The following is a 6,645-nucleotide window of genomic DNA, read 5'->3' on the forward strand; positions in this document are numbered from 1 at the left end:
TGAAACTTGAGTAACATACAGCTGATGTGTCAACGGCGGGATGTGTCAACAATTAAATGCGTTTTTCTATAAAACTATTCGCAATTTCGAAAAAGTGTAAAAAGCAAATTTTATCTTCTTTTAACGTAGAAATTTAATAAAGTATTTTAAAGGATAAGGATTAATATCATTATGGAAAAATATTGCTCACAATAAAAAATATATTGAAATTATTATTTTTAGACAGAAATATGATCACTACACGTTTTTCTTAAAAGATACGAATATGCTCTCGCGGACTTTGTTGTAGATCTTATTAAGAGGAACAATACTCCAGTACATTTTTTTCATGTAGTAGTTACCATTAAAGCAGCGCATGCGCGAAAGTGTCTCAACGGGTAGGACTTTATACACATTTATCGTATTTATGTTAATTTATATAAGAATGTACAAATAATAAACTATATATAAACCTTCTACGAAAAATACTCGACCTAATGGTGAAAAGCGCATAAAAATCCGTTGGATGGTTTAGAAGAAGAAGAGTTAGAAACAACAGACAGTTTTATAAGATATAGGATAATATAGATAGAATAGACGATAAATAAATTATAATTTATAAGAAATATATTTATTTTTATTTTTAGAAATATATTGCTATAAATAGTTTTTAAATACCGAGCAAGTATAGTTTTTTACATCTACTAAGAAAAATACTTATTTTATAACAATGAGGCTACAATTACGTTTCTTTTCTCAATGAATCTTTTGTTCTCCCGAGCGACATTAATAGACTTTTTCTGTAAGCTGAGTCAGAGGTTTTTAAGTAATAGATTAACCTTAAATATATGGTAGAGTTGAATTGCGTGACACAAGTATTCAGTGAGGATATATCTGTCTGTCTGTAATTATTATATAATTGAAGATGAGAAAAATAGTTTTGCAAATAATTATATTAATAGTACCCCAATTCATATTAGATGGCGGGACTTAACACTTTGACTCACTTTTTACTAGAGCGATACGGAGATTTTCTACAAAAAATAATTTATTATTCCATCTAATGCAAAAATATGATGAGAATCAATTTTCTTGCTCTTTTCTTGCAATTTTTTTACCTTTTTCTGCTTCGCCTGGCGTCTATGGCAATTTAATAAGCAATTGTTACTTTGTAAATTCTTGCCTGAGACAGCTTTACGTTAAGAAATATTTTCTTGTACCTATATATTTTCTAACAATTTGCGGATTTCTTTAAAGTTATAAGGCTAATAGCAAAATAAAAACTAGGGCATTGAAAGTTTCTTTTCCCGCGCTTATATTTTGTTTTTTAATAGTTTCAAAATTTTGCAAGCTCTACAAGAAGACACACGTTCAGAGACATTCAGTATTGTTTGTTGATTGGCAGAATTCAACACCGTGATTTTTGTGAAAGCACATAGATGAAAATAATTTAAATATTATAATTTTGAAAAATCATCGACTCCATATTCATTGACTTTATTCTCGATTCGACTGCGCCACAACGGCCCCATTATTTATATTGATTTTAAATATTTACCTCAATGCGGTGAAGCCCAACAGGAGTGTTGTGTTTAGGGCGTAAGTATGTTTGTCCGTTCCATTGTTCCTTTATAACTGTTAAACCAGTGAATCGATTTTGATTAACGATATGTCAAAGCGTGAATTTAACTGACTGACTGAATTTGTTCTGATGGCGCGAGTGTTGCTGGATTATGGTTATTTAGGTAGGGTTTATTGTTTTCTTTATACTTTAAATTATTTTAACAAATGTACTTTTATTATAGCCATTCGTAGTTTTTCATTGCGTACCGATAAAAAAAAACTTATTACATATGAAAACTCTATGTTCGATAAAAAGAAATAAAAACTTATTATAGCAAGAAAAGTAATATTATAAAATTCTGACATTTGTTTTCAAGAACATTATAGAATTTGGTATTAAAAATGTCATTTTGATACAATTTTGAAGGAAGTGAAAATACTTCCATTTCATCATGAATACGAAATTAATAAGTGTTATTCTACTTCTATCTATAATTTCTTGCGCCAATGCGCAAAGCTATGCAAGACCTGACTGGGAACCTTTTATGGACGATGAACGCATAGATGCAGCGAATGGTATATGCATATCTTTATAAATGTTAAAGTTGTGAACCGCGGCGTTCAGTTACGTCACATAACACACAATTTTGAACAGGGTATTTGAACACAAGGTTCCCTTTGTTTATTTTGTTCTATTCCCACTCAATATATATTTATATATAATTCATAAAGTTGAAAAAAATTTACAATGTCCTAGGCCCGTATTTATAATTCACTCAATTCTAAGATCGATCTTGAGAGCGATATTGAGATGCCGTTTCCATCTAGATAAGATCCATTAATTACTGTGGTTTCCGTGTTTTCGTTGGGAAAGTAGAGACGTATATACGTGTATCCTACGTATATTTATTCTAGGAAAGCGGGTAGGCTGAAGTAAGGAAATTTTATTTGCAAAGGTCCAAAAGTACAAATTGGGGACGAAATACGAATTATGTTTGAAAATTCTTTTGGCAACAGTTTTATTTTGTGAATACGTCATTATATTTATGGAGATTGAATTTTATCATAGGAGACAGTTCTACAAATTCCGCCCGAATTCTAGACATTCATCTTTATTAGGAAACTCAACGCGGCATTTTGTTGTGCTAGAATTGAGAAATGAAAATTACAATTCCCTCGAATGAATATCGAACCCAGTATCATCGTGTTTAAACCCAGACGCTATCTCACTGAGGTACAATGATGGTGGATGGTCATGGTCTTATTTTAACTTTTTTTTATAATTTTACGCTGTGTGTCGGAAACAGCTTGGTAGATGGAGGAAATTTGGAAACTTGGTGTTAAATCATTTATATTCTTCCCTTTCCGTCAAATTCTCAAGGCATTATGTGTTGAATGGCGGAATTCAACGCCGCCGGAGTGAAGAAAATAAAAATATTAAATATATCATCGAAGAATCGAACCAACAAGAGTCGCGTTTAAAATCGCACGCTTGAACCCCTCCGCCACGACTGGCCTCACCTATTTATATAATGTTTAAACACTGCCCCTTTCTATTATGTAATGGTTATTTCAAAATCATTATACGTATAGAAAACTTAAAGTAAACGCTGGTACATACAACTTGAGAAATATACATTTTTACTATTATGATAGTAGCGTCTATAAGACCCACGCTACTTGAAAGACGATTCGTATTTTCTTTAAGTATCTCTCTGAGGTATAACAAATTATCGAAGAAAAAGCGAATTATTTGTTAAGTTAGAAATTTTTATGAAACTTATTTATTTTCATTTGTATAACTAAGTTTAAACGTGTATTATATTATATTTATGTAAAAAAATCCTTTTCCTTCCTTTATGTTATTTTTTATAGCTTCTTCTTCTTCTTCTTTTATGCTAGTGAATCTACACTACACTAGTCAGATGATGTGCCGCTGCACCATAACGGCCTCTTATATTTCTTTGATCATTAAAAGTTTATTTGAATCTTAAATATTTTAAATTTGTACTTTGTTTTTGTCGTGTTATAGCGTTTTTATCGTCCTTTCAAGTATACATATCTCTCTCTTACAAATGAATTTCACAGTAACTACTAACAAATTTCATTTTAACAGTATTGTGTAAGTTCTATAGTATATGAGTAGGACTTATATAGGTACAACTAATGTATAAGTATAAAAGTGTAATATAATTTTCTCTAGCGAAGATTGAATCTATTACCATTGCGTGTATATTTAAATTGGCAATCGCACCACGAAGCCATAATCCGTTTTACTTAAACTATTTTATTATAACACAGCCACCGAAGCACCCTGTGACCAGACTGTCTGCGTGGAGCCCTGTCCCGGCGCTGCCCCGCCTCGGTACTGTCCATCGAGCATCAGCAAATGTGACTCTGGGTGCGCCTGCATGCTCGAATGCCAGTCACCTACGTACGTATGTTTCCAAACGAAGTTTTGCATCTCCCGACGCAGATTTTTGAATAAGAAACCCACTCCTGCTATTGTTTATTGAAATTTTTGCATTTACTGTTTTTTAATAAAAAAAATTCAACGATTTTATCAAATAAATTATTGCGATTACTATTAATTTTTTTTGTTTTATTAATATCATTGTTTATTTTCCAGCTTCACGCTGTATCCCGCATATAGCAAGGTAAGAGCCCAGTGTTAACGCACTCCGGTTTCCATTTTCCGCCGAATTGTGGAAGTATTGCATGTTGAGTGGCGAAACTCAACGCCATCATTCGCCTCGATTCCTCAAGTGGGATTCGAATCCACAATCTATCGCGTTTTCGCCACGACTGGCCTCTATTTGTTTGTATTATTTTATATAATTTGCCTAGTAAAAAACAAATCTACCTTAAGAGTTTACATGAGTACTCTAAACTACAAAGTTATAAGTATTATTTTATAGCTATTGTTGCTATTTTTTACTATTATTAGTAGCTATTGTTGGATATTTTTTACTTACAGATGAAAATTACTAATTTGCCGCTATTTTTTGATAATAAAGTCCTAAGTTTAAATTGCGAATAAACTGCGACATATATTTATATGGTATTTTTAGGTTCCCTCTACCTACCCTGCTGCGTCCGTCAGCATACAGCTGAAGCGATAAACATATATATATTTATATCTGTTTAAATTTATTCTTGTAGCTCATGAAAAACGAAGTTGTGCGAACAATCTCTCTTATTAAAGTTGTGAAGGCGATATTTCTGTATGAAAGTAAGGCAAAAGTTTGTATTGATATAACAAAATTGGAAGTCGGTTATTACTATTGAACGAGATGAATAATAAATTATGTTAAGTGAACATATTGTGCTAAAATATAGTAAATTTATTTTTTGTTGCTTGGGTCGTAGTGGCGCAGCGGCACAGCGGCTAAACGGCGGAAAGTAAATACAAAGGTTCTGGGTTCCATTACTTCGATTAGCACTCCACAGCTTTACTTTTGTATCTTTAACTTCTCGCTGTATCCTGCACGTAGCATAGTAGCTACGCAGATTGAACTGCGTAGCTACTATTGAGACACTTCGTTCCCAGTGAGACACTTACGGTGAAGGCCGCGCTTTGCCCTGTTACTAGAGCAATGAAAAGGAAATATTTCTTTCATCTGAATGTAAATAGAATCCACAACCATTACTTTATATATTTTTTTGTTATTCATTCTTCGTTCTTTAAGTATCATTTTTTCTGTTCTTTCTGTTTTAATTCAAAATTCAATATCTGCTATCGTTCTAGCATCAAATACGAAATGCTTAACCTACAGCACTCAAATTCACAATTTAGTAATTTTATTCCTTTTCACACCGTAAAGTGTACCTCTCACGTACCCACCATTTAACGTTTAATGTTTAATTTAGCTTTATGACCTCGAGTTGCTTAAATCTTTTCTTACATTTTAAGATTATTTTTCAGCTTCATACACTATTTCGCTCATAGCAGGATTGGCACAGGGAACGTGGAAATCTAGTGCTTAGACACTCCGTTCCCATTAAGATACTTTCATATCCCACTATCAAGAAAGATACTATAGTTTAAATGTCTTAAAACGTTCATATAGAAGAGAAAATTCTTGTCTTTTAGTCGTTCGTACGTATTAGATAAATACAACTTAGTTTATACGGAAAGTAATTTGTCCTTTCCATCATGAGTTGGCCGTTTAGACTGAGATAAGATAGCCTTAAGCTGAGACAGTGGCCGCGATGCCACATTTTATTCCTGATGAATAAGCCTCGACGTACGTATTTTTAATACAGATATCCTCGTATGTGAGTCCAGAAGCATAATTATCCTAGGGTTTTTAATTATTAAGGTAACTGGTAATAAGTAATAACTGCTTCCTGCATGTAGCTGGTAGGCAGTAGATGAGCCATTTCGCTCCCCCCTTTTTGCTAAATTCTGAAGGCATTGTGTGTTGAGTGGTAGAGCTCAACGCCACGATTTGACACCAGTGCGGAGAGATGAAATTATTAAATGTTTTATTAGATTGAGTCAAAATCGAACCTTTGTGCAGACAGATCACGACGGCCTCTACGGTTAAATTTTTTCAAAGGTAAAATTCTAAAACTTAGTGTAAAATAATAAAGTGATAAGACTCAATGGACAGTATCAATTACACATCCAATTTACTCTCCGATAAAGATCTAAATAAGTATAATTTTCTATACGTTCGTTGGTTAGTAAAGTAAGTAGTTTTCTATTAGCTGCCAGCTTAATACAATTTCTTGAACGCCCCGCTCGCATACTTATTTATAGAAATAGGTCGCCTACGCCCTAGTAGGTGATTCCAGTCTTTATTACTGTTTAGCCAAAGAATAGCGTGTACTGTGGCCGATAAAGGTAATCATTCAGTTAAACATGGTAAGGGTGTGGTGTGGACGGTTGTCAATATCTACTCGGGATCGGAAGATGTTTAAGTTTAAAATGTAGCGTTAAGTTTCACCAGTCAACTCTGCATGGCCGTCAGGGCGTCGTCATGGCGCAGTAGTACAAAGGTGTGACTGTAATGCAACGGTTGTGGGTTCGATCGCCACTCGAAGAAGTGAAATATTTATTAACATTTATATTTTCATTTCTTCGCTCTTCGAGGTAAA

This window comes from Heliconius melpomene, chromosome 3 (assembly GCF_056956725.1).
Source record: "Heliconius melpomene rosina isolate 202511_hmr_F chromosome 3, ASM5695672v1, whole genome shotgun sequence".
Lineage (NCBI taxonomy): Eukaryota > Metazoa > Arthropoda > Insecta > Lepidoptera > Nymphalidae > Heliconius > Heliconius melpomene.